The sequence below is a fragment of the Hydra vulgaris genome, chromosome 12 (assembly GCF_038396675.1).
Source record: "Hydra vulgaris chromosome 12, alternate assembly HydraT2T_AEP".
Lineage (NCBI taxonomy): Eukaryota > Metazoa > Cnidaria > Hydrozoa > Anthoathecata > Hydridae > Hydra > Hydra vulgaris.
This window is the reverse complement of record NC_088931.1, coordinates 55027684-55050221: the sequence shown is the minus strand read 5'-3', so window position 1 is coordinate 55050221 and position 22538 is coordinate 55027684. Positions and strand designations below refer to the sequence as shown.

The window sequence follows — 22538 nt, the reverse complement described above, 5'->3', positions numbered from 1 at the left end:
TTTTTTTATTTTTTTTATTTACAAATTAAAAAAAAGAAGATTTTTATGGCATCACATATAGTTATCTTATTATATTACATCTCATATAATTATATCTATTTATATATTTCTTTGCAACTAATATGTTTGAAAATTCAATATGAATATTTGCTGTGTGAGTATATATATATATATATATATATATATATGTATATATATATATATATATATATATATATATATATATATATACATATATATATATATATATACATATATATATATATATATATATATATATATATATATATATATATATATATATATATATATATATATATATATATATATATATATATATATATATATATATATATATGTATAACACATTTTTTAATTAAGCACAATTCTAAAATTTTAAAGTTTGTATTTTTTACTTATTTTAAGATTTGAAATCTTTCTTATAAATTCTTTGAGTTTATTAGTTTCTTATAAATTAACGAAGCGAGACTTATTAGTTTTTTCAAAAGTTTTAACTGTAATGTTGCAACCAAGAATTGGAATCATGTTCATCACGTATTAAACCCCTTTCAAAAACAAGACTTCTATATATTTATGTTAGTGCATGTACCACTGTTATTCTACTAGCTTTTTCACGAGGTTTTTTCTCAATTTTTTATTCAGCGGTCTTTGGAAGTTCTTTTTTTTTTTTTTTTTCAAAAAGAGCTTACAAAATTTACAATTTCAGAATCGTTGATTTCTCTTGTACTCAGACAAAAAGCTCTTGAGGTTTTCTCGCGAGAGTATTAGATTTTTGGCGTTCAGAATTTCTCCAGTGTTTGTTTGATATGTGTTTGGACCGTTTCTATCCGTAACAACGCTACATAAAATATCTGATTCTGAAGATACATTTTTGTCGTAGGAAAAAAATCCTTAAATCTGTTTGAATGTTTGTGATAGTAAAGCTTTTTTATATGCAATATTAACACAAGATGCGAATGCGTAAATTGTAATTGGCACTCCAGAGCAAAAGCCAAGACCTCACTGCATCATTATAATTAACTTTAAATGGAGCAAATACAGAGTTATCTAATGACTGCATTTTGTCACTAGAGATTAAGAACTTCTACGGTAAGAATAGTAACACCATTACTATGCAAGATCAAGAGCTTTTATAGTAAGAATAGTAACACCATTATTATTTGCAAAATCATGGAATTTTATAGATAAGTGGTTCTCATAATTAAGAAAAGAATGAAATGGAATTTAATTAAAGGTGGGCTTTCTTTTGAAGAGAACGCTTATGATATATATTGTTGAATTACTTTTACAAATAGTTCTTTATCCATCCAATTGGATTTACAAGATCAACAGCTTACAATAGTGATTAAGCATATGTTGCCTAAATATTTTTTGGGGAAACATCATTGCCTAGTAACAAGTGGAATGATATTCCCTAAGGCTTTTATGAAAACAGCTTCTCATCAAAGCTTCACGATCTCCGCTTGTTTGACTTGTTGGATGCTTTTTTTTTAGTAACAATTTTGTTGCATTTATATACAGTTGTAGTAGTTGATTCATCAAGATTCCGATTGCGAAAATCTATAACCAAATTTTGTTTCTCTTAGATACAATATTTATAATATAGCAAAAAACCTGTGCATTGTAAATATTCATTCTTTTTATGCAGTATAAAACAATCCGTGCTACGTCCCAATGGAATGCATTATCGCAAATAGTAATCAATGCGACCTCGGTTAACAAGTTTAAAAATCAGCTGGATGAATATTGATATGAATGAATACGGTATGCTAGATGTGCAAGAATATCGAAGACTGTCAGTACAGAGGGACATGATGCAGCACGCCCTCGTTGAAAAATTGTTATATCTTGTTTTGATAATTTTAAAGAAAAAGTAGCAAACGCAGTTTTTTATTGTTCAAACTTTTAAAAATTCTTACGGATAGTTGTTAATATTTTAAATTAGTAACCACTGAAATAACTAAACTAAACTATATAAATTGGCAATTTTAAACCAGCCCTTTTAATTCTGGAATACTAGAGTACAAAGAATGGTATTAAAAAATTTGAAAAAAAACATTCTAGGAAGAATTTAAAATTACACTTTAGACTAATAGTATAAACTATTTGTTTTATATTATTATACACTTCGATTTTTTACCTATAATTTGGGTGATAAAAAGAAATAATTTCCCGGAAAATTCAATACATGATATCAAAGTTTACCTTGGGATTTTCATTTCCCAAACATTTAGATTAATTTTTATTATTATTAATTTTTTTTTGATTTTCTTTGTCGTATGATAATAACAACAATGAGATAAATATAAATTAAATAGCCGGAGAAAGGCGAAGATATAAAGTGTCTTATCGCCGAGCCTCTTTTACATTATCGCCGTTAGTTAATATTCCTATTTAAAAAATTAACAATCAAACAAAAAGTGAAAAAAATATTAATAAATAAAATAAATTAAAATAAAATTCTACCAGCGACACTTCCAGACATGGAGCAAACTCCAAACATTTGTGTGTTTATACTTACTCTGAACTCTTCGCAGATATTATAAACGCTAAACAATATGATAAAACATTGAAAATAAACAATATCGTAATTTTTTTATTTGAATACGAAATAAAGGTCAGACGATAAAATAAAAATATAGTAGTTTGGTGAAATGACCCAGAATCCATAATTATGTTAAATTTTGTTGACGTTAATCATAGTAACGATAAAGATATTCTTATGACTAAATAACGATGGTGTTACGCTTTCTTTTGATAATATATTTTTAGCAAACCAAAATTAGATTCAAATAATGTCAGGTAAGGAAGCATTTAAAATTACGTAGAAAAGTATTTATAAGTGGGTTACCCAAAAGCATACAAGGAAGGGGAGTGTTGGCTTGTAGATTGTTAAGAACTAATACCTTATATTTTCTGACAACAGACAAATATAAAGATCAATAGTTTCCCATTATATTTGTATGTGAATTAATTTTCCATTAAAGACAAAAATAAGTCGTGATTTATATGGCTATTTTAGTTTTTGATCTTGTTTTAAAAGATTTAAATTCAAAATTTTTTCTTATAAAACACGTTTACATTCTCTTTTGAATTTTTCTAAAGAGAAGTTTAGAAGAGTTTTAGTTTTAATAATACTTTGAAAGAAATTTTTCCATAGAAATGGTCCACGATACTGGATTTAAAATGAACTGAGTTTTAAATAAGATCTTGGAATAACAGCTTTATCATTAAGTTTAGTGGGGTATTTATGAGTAAATTTGGTAAAGTAAGAGTAAAAGGTAATAGGAGATAAACCATGTTTTGGTTCAAACATAAACAGCATAGTTTGGTATATATTAAACTTATAAGCATTGAGTGCATTAAGTTCCTTTAAAATAGATTCTTCGTTAACAGTTCTGTTGACGCCAAATGTAATCTTGCATGCATGTTTTTGTTTACCATGACTTTTATTTTAGTTTTCCATAGTTGGTACTTCCCCATGCAATATTGCAATACTTCCCCATGCAATATTGCAATAGGAAAGATAACTATGAATAAATAAAATACACATTTTAAAGGCTCAATAATAAAAATTGTTTATCTCTATAGAGCAGAGAAATATTTTTGGAGATTTTATTTTCAATAGATTTAATATGAGATTTTTATAATATAATTTCATCTAAGGAAGTTAACAGTTGATTCTCTCCTGACAACTGTATTATTCATACACAGGTGGGGTAATATTAAAGGAAGCTGGTCACCTTTACTAGGTTGTGGAACGATATAAATTTAGCTTTCTCTATATTTAATGAAAGTTTATTACTTTTAATCCATTCATTAATTTTTCATTTAATATTTTACTCCCTCAATTCTTTAAAAACTTAAAAAAATATTGAATTCTTCATTCAATATTTTAAAAACTTTTTTAAGACTATGGTTTCAGTAAAATATATTGGAGTTGTCAGCAAACAAAATAATATTTAAAATTTTGGATGTTAAATATAAACCATTTATATACATTAGGAATAATAGTGGTTCTAAAATTGATTCTTGTGTAACACCGCAAGTTACAATGTGTTCATTAGTTTCATTAGCTTTATTTATTATGTATTGTTTTCTATTTGGCGGGTAATTTTTAAATCAGGGTCAGTTATTGTTATTAGATTATATTTTCTCTTTATTACCCGGCAATAAATTACAGGTAAAATAAATTATAATAAAATAGTCATCAATTAAATTAAAATCGGCTAAAATGACACGGCTATCGCAGCTGTTAGCATTAAATGCTAATAACCAGCCGGTGTGATTTCCACTAATTATTGGATCAGATATCTCGGAACATTCTCCTCAATCAAAATGTGTGTTGCAGGCTTTAAACACTTCATTTGTAAAGAATTTTTTATTATGTATTGCCTGTAATTGATTGATTATCAGTTTGATTTTTTAACAGCCTGATAAAAAAGTTTACTTTATTTCTAAGCAGAAAAGTTAAAATATCCTCAATTTTAAAAAATGAGCTTAGGTAATTTTTACTGCACTTCGAGATACAGAAAAATAATTTTAAGACTGCTCTTCCAACAGCGTCTATTTTGCTAAGAAAACTAATATCATATCATAAGCTCAAGACCATAAACTAGCTTTGGCACAGTTAAGGTATTGTACAAATGGACTATTGTTGAAGGCTGGCAGTAACGAATCACACTGTCGATTGGGGCCGCCCATAAAGAACGTCACCATTTATTAGGCATTTTTTGACCCTCTCCCCCCCCCTTCCCTTTATCACAAATTGTCCTTTTTTCTTAACCTCTTCCCCCCCAACCTTAAAAAGAACGTCTTAAAGTTGACCCCGAACCCTATAAGTATCATTCAGAATCTGATTAGGTATTTCTACGTATGTCTTTGTTCTTTTGCCTTTCTTAAAAAAATAAAAAATTATTTAATATTACTTTCGTCTTATCCGACATATTAAATTTAATCAAAGTGTATCATGGAAATTGCCTCATTCATTATCTATCCAAGGATTTTTTAAGTGATCGTCAATTGATATGATTGGAAAAGAGGAGCCTGGTTCGTCTGAAATAGTTGAATGATTCGGAATATAAAAGCCCTCCGTTTCGATTTCGTCCTCATTGAACCATTCAGCAAAGGCCGCGTTCTCTTCTACTGCAACTACGGCCATTAACTCTCTTTTGCGCTTAGCGGCAATGCAAACAGGCCTGACTTGCAGAGGAGTAATAGCCATTCGGTTAATAACATTGGAATGAGTAAAGTTGACATGCATTTAAACATGACTTGGGAGGCAATGTAAAAGTTACAGTACTTGCAGATTTTCTGAAACAAATTTGATTGCACCGAGGGACAAAATAGATCGTAAGGAGGAGGTTTGAATGATTTCACTGATTGAGGAATGGTGCTCTAAATATTGGAAGCGATAAGAAAAAATACATAAGGAACACGATTCTTGCTGGCGACGTCTGAAATGGATAAAGCTTTTAAGCCATCTTCTGACTGGCTTATTGGAATTGGTGGAGGCAAAAATCGACCAGAAAAAACATGGAAGTAAGAGCTCCTTTTCAAAGCGCAACATCCGGGATCTTCGCATTTCACAATTTGCGTGAAATATTGACTGGTGCGCACATGACAGGCAAATCAGTCCTGATCCTTTGATAAGAGATGATGGACATTGAGCTCCGTCTTTTTTTCTGGATTGATATGCTCGGCCACCGTCGGAAACTGGTCAATCGTCAGACCTGAAAAACCGAGGCACAGCTCTACTCCTGCCTTAAATATAAGTTGCTATGCTGATAATTAACTCTTTAAGCCTTGTATATATATTGTAATTTGATAAACAGTTGATATTAAAAATGAATTTGAATACCTTTGAGTCTAGATGAGGTCCATAATGATCATGAGGTAGGATCAATTCCGCCAACTCTTTACTCAGTGGAGTCATTCTAATCTCGGTTCGATTGAAAGCACTCCTTCCTGGCGCATTCATCATAATGAATAAGGCATCCAAATTATTTGTAAGGAAATGATGAATTGCTGTAAACAAAACAAATATTCAAATTAGAATAAACATAATTATATTGATAGATCGCAATAAAAAATTTGAAAAAGAAGGCTATATCAGTTTCGATGACTTTAGCGTATCCTAGATTTTCATCTGGTTCACCATCAACACTGAAGACAACCACTAGCTTGACCAACTTGGTCAAAGGATCTTTTGTGATAGAATTAAACTCTGGCAGAGTCAAAAGTCGTTTAAATCCCAATCCATATGCATCAATGTAGGAGCTTGTTTGTTGGCAGCGGTGATTCCAAAAGGGATCCAAGCTTTATCATCTTGACTTATAATGTACATATCCTTGGAGCCCAAAAAAGAGCAAGCGTCTTCCACATTCTTTATAGCTGCTGTACATAATGGACCATCCACGTAACTTGAATGTAGGTCGTTTTGAGTCCGCATCAACTTGACTGAAACCGTGTGGACGTGTTTCTTTCAAGCGAATTGCTCCTTTTTTGGAGCAAACAAGTATATAAAGCACTTCTTCTAAAATTGTAATCTCTCTTTTTGAGCTCAGCATCAAGCTCATCCAACAATTTAAGGCTCTTTAAAAGTAATTAAAAAGTTATCATGAATAAGTCAGAGGCTAAAAAGTTATATTGAGACCTAATATAGTTCATTTTTCAACTTTAAATTGTCTTTTCTTGTGGGCAGCAGATCCATGTTCAGCAAGTTTAATGATAACACGCAATATCTCAGGTTGTTCTACCTCAATAGTAGGACGACCGATTTTGTCACGTACTTTAAGAGCTTTTTTCACTTCCGGGTGGTTGGCGAAAACCTATAGTACCAAAAGAACTATATAAAATAGTTAATGTTCATTTTCTACAATATTGTTATCGTTATTTATTATTATATGGTATAATAAATATTACCTGATTTATGACAGTTTTATTTTCAGCCCTTAATTTTTGTTTTTACTTCATATTGCCAATTAACTTGTTTAGATTACTCGTGAGCTCCTGGACCTTTTTCTTTTTAATGGTTTCTTCTTCAGCATCGGTCCATAAGCCACTTCTTTTTCTGCTCTTCATAGCAACTATTTCTTTATTCAAAACAACGATCTCTGCTTTGATTGTGTCTTGAGCATGAGTGTTGGCCTTCTTCGTCTCAATTTGAACTGTGCTTAGGATGTCGTGACCATTGAGGTATAATTTTGGATCAAAGGCTTTACTTAAATCTCCAAATTTTGCTTTTCCTTGATCTCATTCCATATTTTATGGACTTTTTTTTCACTATCAGCTTTTTTCTCAAACGGATTTGCGTTATTTTAAGATTTTATAAGCGAATTTAGAAGACTATTTTTATCTATCTTTCAATATACAGACAACAATGATCTTTGACACTTTTGCTACACATTGAAAAAATAGTTAAAAAATATGCTTTATGTAATGATTGCTGCACAACCAATTCCTTTTGGACAAACATTTGTAATATTCGCTTTAGACAATCATTATTAATAGCTACTCAAGCTCGTATCATATATATCATTAGATCAACTAATGATATATATGATACGAGAAACTACCAAGGGTTGAGCTATATATAATTAATTGTAATATATTCAATATATTTGATTGCTGCACAACCAATTCCTTTTGGACAAACATTTGTAATATTCGCTTTAGACAATCATTATTAATAGCTACTCAAGCTCGTATCATATATATCATTAGATCAACTAATGATATATATGATACGAGAAACTACCAAGGGTTGAGCTATATATAATTAATTGTAATATATTCAATATATATATACATAAATAAAATTTAAATAATTATCAACACGAATTACTTTCCTATATTACGATAAATAAAAACATTCCCTTACGTTAACTTCATAAAAACACATGTTTACAAATTATATAAAGTGATGTCCTTTTCTGATAACTCCCTTCCCTTGTCCTTTTTTGTTCTTTTATTGTTGTTGGAAATATTGCTTTTTCCAAAAATTAGAAATTCCGTTTTCTCGGTGTTTAGCTTGATATTATTTGTTACTTCGTATGTTTGAAATATGTTAATCAGTTCTTGCAGACCAGAGATTGTAGGACTTAGCAAATTTACATATCTGCATATGCAATTACACCAGTATAAATGCCATTTATTGTTGAATACTACTTTAAATTCTGAGACTATTTCATTGTCGCACCCCTTGTGACAGACTGAATTGATTTGAGGTAACTTCTTGATAGGATATGTTTTTCAGTACCAGAAAGATAAAGCGATAAAATTGTGTTTACTACAGACAACGAGAGTTTTTTTTGAAAATAGAGCTTCTCAAATTGCAAACCCCAGTTGCAAGTATCAAAAAGCTTTATATGCATCTCAACTGCACATATATAAAGGCGTGTTATTTTTATAGTGCTTAACAGTTTTGCTAAATAAAAATTCTGCGTGGAGTGTAGAGCTGTTTTTTTTTAAAACCAAATTGATGGGAATGGTTATCTGTTAAACTAGGACATGTAAGTAGTATGAGATATTCCAGAAGTTTAGTAAAGATAGGTAAAATACTAATTCCTCGGTAATTATCTGGATTATTAAGTAATTTATTATAAGAAGTGGAATAATTGTTGAAGTTGATAGATCGTTTGGTACCTTTCCATTTGTTATAGTGCTGTTATAAATTTAGCGAGCCACAAAAAAAGATTGTTATTACGAGAGTATTTAAGGTGTTCAGACTTACCCCCAGCTATATTTGGGACTTATTACTATTTAATAGTGAGATGCAATTTATAATATCAATTGATGTAATAACAAGTGAATTAGGCTTGTCATTAAGAGGTGGAATTTGAGGAGGATTTTAGTTATTATGTGTGATAAGAGGCGTATACAGTAGAGTTTGAAAATTTTGTCTAAGATCTTATTGTTTAAGACTCTATAAAGATCTACTCTTTTTTTATTAGCATGTTATTGTTAACTGTGTCAAATACTTTTGAAAGATCAATAAAAACTTCTAATGTATAACAATTATTATTGAACCCATGGAGTTTATAATTTATTAGTTCAATTACTGCATAATCCGTTGGGTAATTTTTTTAAACCCAAAATGTTAATTATGTAGTATATTGTTCTCAGTTAAATAATTATTAAGTCTATTAAGGCAATAATTATTAAGTCTAGCAAGTTTAACAACGTCTTAGTGGGCATGCGTCGCCCGGGAGACGTCCGTCGAACGTCTTACGGACGTCTGGACATCCATGAGACGTCCAGCGGACGTCCTCCGGACGATGCGGGCCCACTGCGGGAAGGAAGAAGGCGTGAATTTGCTTTCAAATGCTCTTGGTGATAAGACTGTAAGGACTTCTTAGGGCACCTAAAATAATTAATATATCATACATCATACGTTCTGATAAATTTAAGAAGCATGCTAGGGCAAAAATAGATCTATCGTTAGAAATATTTGTGTTATCACCAGTTTTAGAAGTAACTATTTCTAAAACCACACCTAGGTGTGATTTTAGAAATACCTTTTTTTATTAGCTGAAACAATCATTAAAAGTAATATTTTACTTTGGTTAATACAAAAACTTTAGAAAAAATCAACCGTTCGAGGTTATTCATAAAATTCATGGTTATTTAATTTAAAACAGTAATTTTTAAAGCATTTCTGAAATGTTAAAAAATGTTTACAATTGTCAAAACATCTAAACACCCGTGGTCAAGTTGTCAATATATAAAAAGATTGCTTTCCCAGAAAATCTGAGAGTATGACATTATACTCTCAGATTTTCATATTTGACTAAGTATAAATTGAATTGACCTAAATTTAATTTGGACCAATCTTTAAAATAAAAATTTCTGAGAACTTTAAAAAAAATTAAACAAAACTGAAAAACTTATGGTAACAGTCACAAGTAAACCTTCAGACACATTAGCAACAATAATACCTATAAGGAAAATAATTCCCTCTTACCAATGATAACCCATTGCAAGTGAAATGATCAGCTATTTTTAACTTCTATTTTTAACTGCTTTAGCTATTTTTAACTTCTCAGGTATAATACCTGATTTTACTAAAAGGCTAAAAATGTGAAATAAAGATGGCTCAATAATATCAAAGATTGCTTTAACTATGTTAACGTTAACTTTATCAAAGCCAGCAGATTTATTATTTTTCAGACTATTGAAAGCATTTCGCAACTCACGTATGTTTATTCTGTTAAATTAATCACTTTCATAGATATATTTGTTGATTTCACATAGGATTCGAAATTTGTGGTGTTTTTTGGAATTTTATCAGCCAACTTTAGCCTAATATCAAGACAAATGTTTAGCTTTTCAACTATGGCTTCTTTAATATTAATCATTTTCCCATCAATTATTTGCTTAATCAATTTCCACATTTTTTGTCTGTTTCCATGGGTTTTTCCCAATATCTTCACATAATATACTTTTTTTTTTTTTTTTTTTGCGTATTTCTTAGCTTTTACAAACATTTTTTATAATTTTTGTATTTTATTTCATTTTTACACGTTTGATGTTTTTAACATTTTTCATGAAGCTTTTGTTCCATCCTGGATGATTTATGCAAACCTTTAGTCATCTGAGGGTTTAAAATAGATCTTTAGAATAATTATTTTTAATGGAAATGCCAAATCATATTTTACAAAATACGCAGTATTTACAAAACTGCGCTAAAAGAAGTTCACATGCAGCATTTGCTTCTTGTGATTGTAATAAAAGATTCCAATCACTTTTTTCTGACAAGAGATTTCGAAAGTGCATCAAAGAGTTTTTATCAATCTGTCCAGGACCACTAAGAGGGGGGGCGAAAGGGGAAAACGTGCCCCGGGCGCCAAGATAATAAGGGTGCCAAAAGACAAAAGACTAAAAAAAACTATCATGAGATTTTATATACAAAAAATTAAAAAAAATTGGTTCTACTGATGAGGCATCAACTGAATTTACTTGGTAATGTGCATAACAAGTTAATTTTATTTATATTAACAAAGAACTATTGTTTGAATAATTTTTCTCTTTACATTGGTCGGTGGGGACCAACTAAAAAGAAAAAAGTTGGACTTAATTTTTACTTAGGTCGTTAAAAAAGTTCGTAGAACTTGTTCTATAAAGTTAAAATAAGACAGGAAAAAAATAAATATTCATATATTATCAATATATATCAAATAAATAGTGTATTTAATTATGAACATTTTAAGTACTTGTTGAAATATTTTAAATGTTTATTAAAAAAAACTATTTGAATTTTATTAATCGCGTTTAAAGGAAAAATTTAAAAATGGAAAAATTTGAGTATTGAGCATAAATTCAACAAAAAACCAATTATTCTGCTACAAAGATCTTGATCTGAATCTTAATAAATCTGAACTATAAACAACTGTTACAATAATATGTTTTATAAAATGTGTGTTTAGAAATGTGTAATTAAGTGAGTACCTACATATTTCTTGTATGTTATATTCAATTTTTATACTATAACTTTGTGTTTTGTATAGTTGAGTTTCTAAAAAATTTATTTCTTATATTTTTTAAAATTTATTCTTATATTTATTTATTTATTATTAATATACTTCTTATATATCATATTCAATTTTTATACTATAATTTTGTGTTTTGTGTAATAGAAATTCTGAAAGAATTTATTTTATATGAAGTAAACGTTATAAAATATAAATGTTGTTCATAATACTAGCTCCAAACTTCCCTTTTTTTGTTGTTCATGTTTTATCTCCTATTTATATATTTGAAATCTTAATGAATAAAAGTTAAAAATAATAATAATAGAATCTTTTTATATTTGTATCTATATATGTATTTTTTGCATATATTACATTGTGATATAACGAAAAAGTGTAATTTAAAGATGTAACATAATTGTTTATTTATAATAACATTTTAAAGGGGCTTGGCGATAAAACTGTCTTTTTCTTGCCTCAACCGTATATTTACATTTTATGATAAATAATTTTGTAAATTTTTCTTTATGGTGAAATACATAATAATAACAATAATAATAATAATAATAATAACAATAACAATAATGATAATAATAATAATATTAAAACCCGTGCTCTACTCGGAGTTTTAGCACAAGCCATAAACGATGAATTGGTTTTAGTTCATGATAATCAAAATATAAAACAGTTGCCAAGTGAACTACAGTATTTAAAGACGGAGTCTTTAAATACTGTAGTCTACTTGGAGATGAGAGTCTTGATGATGATCTTTTTTCAGGGCACCCTCAAAATACGTATTCAACTGAGAATATTGAACGTGTGCAAGCCATTATTGACGAAAATCCTCATGCAACACATGATATAATCAAAGCCCTGACATCGATTAATTGTTTTACAATCAACGAAATTATTCAAAACGCTCTTAAAAAAAGAAAACAAACATCACCTTGGATACCCAACGAGTTAAAAGATCAAAGTCGCAAAAATAGAGTTGTGGTATGTATGGAAAATATAGCCCTTTTCAGAAACGGTCCTTGAAAGCTATGTGATATCATTAAATGGGGAGACTCATGGTTTTATTTGAGAAAAGCTGGACACAACTCTAGTTAGTTTGATGAAGGTGAAACTCCAAGAACTATTGTAAGGTGCGACAGATTTAAGCCAAAAAACATGTTCTTCATCTTCTTCAAAACAACAGGTGTTGTTTATTTGGGTTATGTTGAAAAGAGAAACACCATTAGTAGTCAATATTATATAAGAAATTTCTTGAAACCTCTTATATGCAAAATAAATAAGCGAAGACCTAAAACAGGCACTCAAATATTTAAATTTCTCAACGGTAACGCTCGACTCTATGTAACTTAAACGTCACAAATTGTCTTAACCAAGCTGGAATCACAATAGTTTGACACTCGCTATACTCAACAGACTGAGCTCCATCCGATTAATGGCTATTCGACTTCATAAAAAAAAAATCTTGAATATGATACTGACGAAAGTCAAAAAAATCGCATAACGAAGCTACTTTAAAGTATAGCGAAAGAAAAGTATAAAAAAACATTTGACAAATGGCTTGAAAGTATGCATATTTGTATAAATAATGATGGAATTTATTTTGAATATGTAATAAAATAAAGTTAAAAAAAAATAATTTTTTACTTTTTTTTATAAGAGAGTTCAACGAAATTTCCGAACGACCGAAGTATATTGACGATAATGAAGAAGACACTAGGTCTTGTCCAAACAAAATATTTTACTCATAAGCCTCGTAAATGCTTTCATGATTATTCAGAAAAAAATTTATTAACAACTTTATTTGCTAAGATTTAATAACTCTCAAAGGAGTGTTAAATCTCAAAGCAAATCAAACGTTACACCTACCTTCAAAAAAGGAAAACAAAGTCAAGACATATAGCTACAAGCTGGTGTCTCTCACCTCGTGCAAAGTGACGGAGAGAATTATTATAGATTGGATCATGAATCACTGTGCACAATCTAATATCAAAGTCTTAACATGGATTTGTACATCACAAAGATCGCTTATAAATCTGATTGAATCCCGTAACATTTTAACGGAAGCAGTTTACCGTGGACTTGCTTTGAATTTAAAAATATAAATGCTTATTGGGGCGCCTAATTGCTGGTACGCCCAAGGCGTCATGAAAGCTTTCAGTGGCCCTGCCTACAGTGTGCAGAAAAAAAAAATTACTATGACTATTTTTTGCGTATTCTAAAAGTGTTAAATCTTTATAAGATTCTCACACTTTTAACAAAATCATGCACCTATTTCCTGGCAAAATACTTTACTGTTTATTGGAGAGGTTTATGGGGCATCATCAGATGACAAAATAAATAAAAAAGTTATTAGTATGCCAAATAAACAATTGAAAACATCCAATAAAGAAATTAAAATTGTTTACTTTATTACCATCATCTAATGTTAAAGATCTCGTACTTCTGTATCCAAATCCAAATCTTAGTGAAGACAAATTTATTGATGAGTTCCGCCACCTTTCGTCTATTCGATGCCATCTACTGACAAATGATTGACCCTTAGATCTTCTGAATAGCATTTATGTGAAGGGATTTGAAGGAAATATTCTCTTGGTATACATCTGTCTTCGCATCTTTCTTACTTTGCCAGTATCAATGGCTGAAGGCGAGAGATATTTTAGTAAGTTATCTCTCGTCAAGAACTCTCTAAGAACTGCCATGGGACAGGATCATCTTAACGACTGTCTTATCCTTTCAATTGAAACAGATCTTGCGAAGAAAGTTAATTACAATGTTGTAACTTCCAACTTTGCTGCTAGAAAAGCTCGTTAAGTCTTGGTGTAATATCAAAAATACCAAATCAGGAAATTTTTTTTTTCTTTGTTGTGTTTATTTGTTTGATTCGTGAACTGCCTTAAATCCAGAATTTTTAAATGTTTTGTGAATATTAGAAATAATAGCTTTATTTTGTATATGAATGTAAATGAATCATATATCTAAAACGGTTTCTATTAACTAATAAAACGCTAAATATCTCATAGAAATATGATGGTTGGGATGGCTGGATTGATATGAATTTGTAAATATTTTGTGTTATAAAGGAGTGGAACAATCGGATTATGTGTATATTAAGCCACTGTCATGTATGAAATATCTCTTGGCTCAGTGTGCAGTTTATGTATTGTATATATATATTAATTATTTGCCGTGAAAATTTTTTTTTAAATCCTGAAACTTTTTGGGAAATACAAAAGAAAGCTTGCAATTTTCACAGTCGAGTTACTTAAGGTCCAGAAATAAAAACACTTTCAGATCGTTTAAAAGGGATGATATTGAAAAAATTACAGTAAACAACAGCGCTTTATGGTTGATAAAAAAATTAACTATCAAATTTGATAAATATTTTATAAATATTTGATAGATATTAACTAATACGTAAACTAATTGTTATTAAGTGCATGCATAATATGCAAACGCTTAAATTTACTTTGCTTATTATGCTATTAAAATTTAAAAATTAAAGATACTAAAAAATTTTCATATACATTACAGTTTCTAAAAACAAAATTATTTTGTTTTAATAATTTATAGACTTTAAGGTATACGCATTAAAAGGTTGCGTCACGACGTGACAAAAATTATCTAGCATTTTCCGTCATTAGAAGAAATGACAGTAGTTCAGCTCTTGTAGATATTTTGAAATATTTTTTTATTATGCCTTGGATTCTTAAAAGGTGCTATAATAGTTTCATAACATTTTTAAAATGTTTTATAAATTTAAATGGAGACACCACATTAATATATCAATGGAGAAAGTCCATTGTAACAAAGTCGACTTGTAACAAAACTGAATCAAGATTGCTTTTTAAAACTTTTTATTGGTTTTTATAACTCATTGATTGTTTTCCTTTTATAAAATAATGCAAAAGAAATTTGGGGAGCATTTTGCAATCATTGCTATACAAAATTATGGCTTTTTCTTTTTTTATTGCTTGTTCGAGGTACTTAGTTCCATTAAGTTGCGTAACTTTCACCCAAAAGTACCAGGTAATTGATTTATCGTGGTTTTTTTAATCTAATTGGTATGTTTTGAGAAATAACTTTCCGTCCTTACAAGCTTTACAAAGATTATTCAAACAATTATCATTTTTCTCGTCACACACTAAAGTATTTGGTAAAGCATGCGAATAAAGGGGAATATTTAAATCGATGAAATGTAATGTTTTGAGTGACAAGATAATGTTTTCATGTTTTTTGACATGAACAAACATTTCTAGGCATTAAGCTTATTAAAAGCATATGGCCTGGGCTCAAACTAGCAAACTTGGATTTACTGATTGAAAAATCAGTGTGTTCGTTTTTAAATATTTGATATGCTTCACTTATATTCATTGTAATCAGTAGAGATGTTAGATGTTATTTTAGATGAAGAAAATCTACTCTTTTTTTTTATTAACTTGCCCTTTAAACGTGCTAATTCAACATTAGAATTTCGTTTTTACTTTTTCCGTATCGAGTCTTTTTCCTTTATAAAATCCGGACCAAATTTTTGCATTTGTCTTTCTCTATACTTTCTCTGGCGCTCAGCATGTGTCGGAGGCATTTTCATTACTTTCAACGTAGAAATATACAATTTGTTTGTGAAAGTTTACTTTTTATAAGAATTGTATAAACAATAAACATTCAAAATAACTTCAGCAATCGCGCGACAAAATTTAAGAAAAACTAAATAACAAAGGTGTTCGCAAAATATGTCTACATATTTACAGGTACACCTACATGTTTAATAAAAAAAATGTTAGTTATATTAAAGGAAGTTTCAAAACTTATCCATAAATAAAAAACAATACTAATACTACAAATGTTAAACCAACATGTTTTTGCGTAACATTTTTATAAATATTAGTCTTTAATTTTAATTTAATTTTAAAAAATGTCACGCCGTGTTGTCACAACGTGATATAAACTCAAGACACATAACACAAAAACTAAAAATATTTAAATTTAAATATCTGTTGATATTTATTGCCCTATTTTAGTTACAAGTAATTTATAAACATTTATTTAAAATAAATAAAAATTCTTACGCTAGAATGAAAAATGTTACTATTAGTGTCACGGCGTGACAAACTTAAAGAACACCAAATAGAAATTTTTCAATGAAAGACTATTTAATTATTATAATAAATTTTCAATTTGAAAAGCAAGAGCCCCATCTATATTTTGCGTGTGACATATCTACATAGAAATTTAAAAAAGTTTCAAAAAAAAGGGTTTCAAAATGATTTACTAGAAAAATAATTTAAAGTTGAAGTCTTTTTAAAATTTTGTTTAAATTTTAAGCATCAAATCCTAAAATTCTTTGAAAACCAGTTCTACATGTTACATGTTTTTAGAAACTACAAACCTTTAACTTTTGAATGATACATTTAGTTGTTTTTTTCTAGGATTTGAAATTTATATTAAACCTTTTGTACAACGTGGAATAGCCAATTGCATGTTACGCATTCGCTATGTTTTTTTTTAACTTTCGTTCAGCTGTTATGTATTAAATAACAATAATAGTTCTATCATGCCTTTAATTAGATAAATAAAGTTATTATTTGTTTAAACCATGCTTTAGGACTTCAGGACATTTAGACTGGTAACTAATTAATAATTAGTCTAACAACTCAATAATTATGAGTTGTTTATATAACGCTTTTATGTGGAATCATAACATTCCCAGTAGGCACGCAACGTTTTATTCACGTTTCAATCACGTGTATTTTAGGTGACTTCGTCCAGGTTACTATTTTACGTGAAAGTCACGTGAAAGTTACGTGCCAAAATATCTCGTCTTTCGGAACTTTTTTTATTTTAAAAAAAAACTGGCATAAGAAATGTGAAATAATATTTTTTATTATATTAATTATTTTTTTATAGTATAGTTTTTGTATTCATTATATTAGTTATAATTATTTACTTCTATGATAATATAATTAATTTTTATTGTAGTATTATCATAATTAAAAAAAAAAAATTGGTCTATATAATATCTTTTAACGCGATGCATTTAAGTTGTAATATCTAATATCTAAATTATATCAAATTAAGTTAAATAAATTAGTACCCTATTTGCCGTCCCTATTTGCCACACAAATAAGATTAAACTCAAATACAAGGTATGCTTTTTTTCTACTTTATGATATAATATTTTAGACTGGCGAATTTGTCCATTTTCCTTACTTAATTTAGTACGAAATAAGTTATGTTATAACGAATTTAATATCAAATTAAGTAAGCTACATGGAGAAATTATAAGTTCTAGCAGAACTTATTCTTGATTCTTGAGCAATAATAATGTCTCTAGAACTTCTGCATTATTACTCAAGAGTCTTTTAGATAAAAACCCAAAATAGATTTTCTTTCTTTATTTGGTTTTTATCAACAAGGTTAAAGAATTTATCCAAGATAATATCAATAAATAAATGTGTTATGTTATTTATTATTGATATATGTATATATTATTATTAAATACTTTATCTTTTTATAATATATGACATCTTGATCTCGTGCTTTACTTGTTAAAAAGGGTTAATACTTATTTATTTCTTTTTTTTATATTATTTGAATATTATATGATTATATATATTCGAGTTATATGAAATTATTATTATATATATTATATGACTTTTATTGTTATTATGTACAATATAAAACAGGTTATTAACGCGGATTTGTTCGATGTTTTCCCCACAAAAAGATAATTATGATGCTATTGTATTTGAAACTGCATTTTACTTATCTTTCAATGTTGACGACCTTCCAATATGTAAAGCAAGTTTCTCTCAAGTATAGCATTGCTTTTTTAAAAATTGTTTAATGATTTAGATCAAAGAAATAGCAACACCAGAAAATCTTGTTGCCAAAACAGTTGGTGACTCACCATGTAAGATTTGTCTTAAAAATTTGTGATTTAAGATGATTATTTAATATTAATATTATTATTTAAGTTTTTATTTGTTTCTTTTGAGCTAAATTTGGTGTTGTGAGCTATTATTGGAGAAAATATTGACTTATTCATTAGATAAAGTTTGATGCCTGCTCTTACCCCATTTCCTTCTTCATGTTTCAATCATGTATATTTTAGGTGACCTTGTCCAGGTGACAATTTTACTTGATTAAAACGTGAATGTTACGTTGCCAAAATATTGTGTATTTTGGAACTTTTTTTATTCATAATAAAAACCTGTGATTAGAAACTTGGAAAGATATTCTTTATTTACTATTTTTTTATAATTTAGTTTCAGGGATTATCTTATTCGGGATATTCCCGGAATACCAGATATTTTTCTGAAATTTATCTTTTTCCAAATATCCGAAAAGTTTTCTATACATACAACTTATATTACAAGTTCCATACATACAACTTATATTACAACATATAACAAGTATATATTATTCATCTATTTGTTTTTATGTTGTTTTAGTCATCATTCATACAAAAATTAAGAAAATTTTTTAAAAAATTGAGAAACAACTTGGCTGAATGCAAAATTAAGGGAAAAATGAGGGGGGAAATATTCTGAATTTTTTCAGGATATTTTCCGTAAATTTTTTCCGGATATTTTAAATATAATGATTACATGAAATATGTAGTTTATATATTCATTATTGTAATTACTTTTTATTTTACTTTTACAATAATGTAATTATTTTGCATTGTAATTTTATAATAATTAGTTTAAAAAGTAGGGCGTAAGATATCTTATAACTTCGCAATGCATTTTTGACAAAAATAAAATGTCACATATATAATATTTTATCCAAACATATTATCTTATAACTAAGTTTTATCAATTTAGGTTTAATAAATATATTATAAAGCTTAGTTCAAAATTGTGTAACGTTATGGCAGATAATTATCATATTGCAATACGCAAAAGATCAAACCCTACTACGAGGTATACTTTTTTTTCTACCATATTGTATATTATTTTAGACTGTCAAATTTGTCAATGTAATTAATTTGATAATAAATAAGTTATTATAACTTATTTAATATTAAATTTATTAGGCTACATGACAAATGATAAGTTCTGCATAAAATATTATTGACTAGGAAGACCCAATGGTATTGTTATGTTATTGCCTAGGAATATCATTCTGTAGTAAGACCCAATAACCTTTTAACTTTTAAAGTTTGACTTTAAATTTCACTTTACCCTCTCTTTGTCTACTATTGTGATCGCACTCTGTAGTAAGAATTTGATTTAATTCATATCTTGTTGGAGAATGCAACTTGATTCTGAGTTGAATTTTCAGCACTCTGTATTTATTGGTGACCTAATTTGACAATACTTTATTATACATATTTTTAGTATTATACTTAATATATTATATATAATTAGGGGTAGATGAGGCTCCTTAGCCGTGGTGAATGTTTCCACAGCAAAAGGCGCCTCAAGGTGAAAATCTGACCATGGATAAGGAAAATCATGATATAAAATCCCCACTATAATGCTTTGTGGTTATGTGATAACTATTACATTTATATAAATTGTTTTAACTTTTGTGTGCATTCTAAAATGACATTTAATGCTGTTCAAAACTTTGTAGATTACTCATTTAAAGCAACTTTGTGGGCTGTCACCTTTGCATCTAGTGAGTTAATGTATGAACAAGTTAATGCAGAAACAGATGCAAATATAAGAAGATGGAAAACAAAGAAAACAAATTATCATGTTATCACAGTACACAGATGTTATCACATAAGGTGAGTACAGGTCTTTTTCTAATCACGCCTATCAGTTATTAACTTTATATAGATATAGATATAGATAAATCTATAGATAGATATTAGATATAGATATATATAGATAAAAAAAATTTTTTTAAACTTGTATTTTTTATTATGTACTTCTTTTTTTTTAATCATCTGTCGACTTTTTTGTTACATCTTTTTTTATTAAATACTTATTTACTTTTTTAGCAATCAGAGTATAAAATTAGAAGGCAAATGACTTTTATTTTTTTACACTGTAAGTAGAAATGTTTTCTTAAAATTATTTAATGATTTAGATAAAAGAAAACAAATAACACACTAGAAAATCTTGTTGCCAAAAGTAGTTAGCAACTCTCAAAGTAAGATTTGTTTTAAAAGTTTGTGATTTAAGATAATTATTAAATAATCATATTATTATTTAAGATTTTATTCGTTTCTTTTCAGCTAAATCTGATTCATTAGATGAAGTTTGATGCGTGCTCTTATAGAAGAAAATATCGACTGATTCGTTAGATTATGTTTGAAGCGTGCTTTTATGGGAGAATAGATATATAAGTTTGAAGCGTGCTCTTCGTAAGTTGCAGATCTACGACTTCGTACTTATTACTTATTGGATATAAGGAGGATATTTTAACAAAAGTGCAGCTTTTATTACAAATTAAAAATTTTTATGTCAAGAACTAATATACTGACTAATAAAACCATGTATTTTAATACGTATTAAAGTATTTCCTCGACGATGAGTTTTTTTTCTTTACACAAATCCAAACACTTATAATTGTAATTATAAAGCATAGTTATTGCTTAAATATTACGTGCCAAAATTAACATAAAAAGCACGTCTTTTAGACAGTTTAAGGGGACCAAAAAGTCACCTAAATATCACGTGCCAAAAGTAACGTGAAAAACACGTCCATAAATCACGTGAATTGGTCATTTCATGGGGACCAAAAAGTCACCTAATTGTCACGTGCCAAAATAACGTGAAATTCACGTTTTTGTCACGTCGCTGTGCCTACTGGGTTATTGTTTGTTTATAGTATGTTTAAATTTCCAAAATATAAATAAAAAAACTTAAATAAATATAAACTAAATGAAAGATTCTCACTTTATTTTTTAATTAAATAATAAACTCATATTGTGATATCAACAAGAGCTCAAAAAAGCTTATAAGAACTACAACGGCTTTAGTAAAAAGAATATTTAGTTGAAAAGATTTAGTAGAAAACCCTATAATTTACATGTTATCGATTCGCCAACTTACAAGCAGCTCATTCAATATGGTTACAAGTTTGAGAAAGTTTTATTTTTCTCAAACTTGTAACCATATTGAAATTAACTTTTGACGTAAAAATTGACGGGACAAAAGTCAGTTTTTTTAAACTTTGATAAATGATCCCAGTGGGCACAATGATGTTGAAATAACGTTGAAACAACGTCGCAAACCGACGAAATGCAATGTTGAAACAACGTTGAAATTTGGTGGAATTGGAAACAAAATCCGACGTTGAAAACCACGATGTTGAAACAACGTCAATGAAAACGTTGTTTCAACGTTGTTATAACGTCTTATTGACTACATATCATTCATATTTCAACTTCGATAAAATGAAAATTAAAAGTTCAACGTTGAAATTACGTTGTTTTAACGTCTTATCGACAATATATCAACCATATATGGTTGATATATTGTTGATAAGACGATAAAACAACGTTCAAACAACCTAATTTCAACGTTATATTTTGGTCCTTTGATAAAAATTATACAGCCTATTGGATATAACTTATATCCAATAGGCTGCAGCCATGTTAAATTGTCATCGTTAACATGTTAAATTGTCTCGACTTGGATTGCGATAAAATAAGACAATAAAAAAGCAATATTTTGCGCTAAAAGTAGTGTATTTCATGTTTAAAAAATTATTTTAAGGGAGTTTATATAAGAAATAGATAGAATGTTAACATTTTATATATACATTTTATATTAACATATTCGAATCGTCATTTACGCACCGACCGCCACCATTAGATCTGTCGGGTGCATATTTCAACAAACTCATGATATCTGTTCTGACTTCAGCAACTATAACAGTCGCTTTACTAAGCATGACGCTCTCTATAAAAAAAGGTATTGCCTGATTAATTTGCAACAAGTACAGCAGGAACGTGAAATTAAAGTAGCACCAAATCATCAAATTGTGTTTTTCAATAACAGATAACATTACTCATGACTTTCCAACAACAACCTTACAAATGTTTGTGCCTTCAAATTTCTCTTTACCCCTGCC

The 22538-nt window shown here is 28.5% G+C and overlaps 1 long non-coding RNA gene across 5 annotated transcripts; it reads left to right on the top strand.

The window, feature by feature from the left end:
* The first annotated feature begins 17421 nt into the window (after window positions 1-17421).
* Window positions 17422-20990, top strand: LOC136088841 (uncharacterized). 5 transcript variants are annotated; one of them, XR_010642539.1, is made up of 6 exons: window positions 17426-17647; window positions 18357-18629; window positions 18770-19429; window positions 20085-20241; window positions 20547-20609; window positions 20695-20990. It is a non-coding gene; the product is annotated as an uncharacterized LOC136088841 (long non-coding RNA). The 5 variants fall into 5 exon arrangements; XR_010642540.1 differs by having other exon boundaries at window positions 17480-17647; window positions 19331-19429; XR_010642541.1 differs by having other exon boundaries at window positions 17490-17647; window positions 18357-18414; window positions 19331-19429.
* Window positions 20991-22538: the final 1548 nt, after the last annotated feature.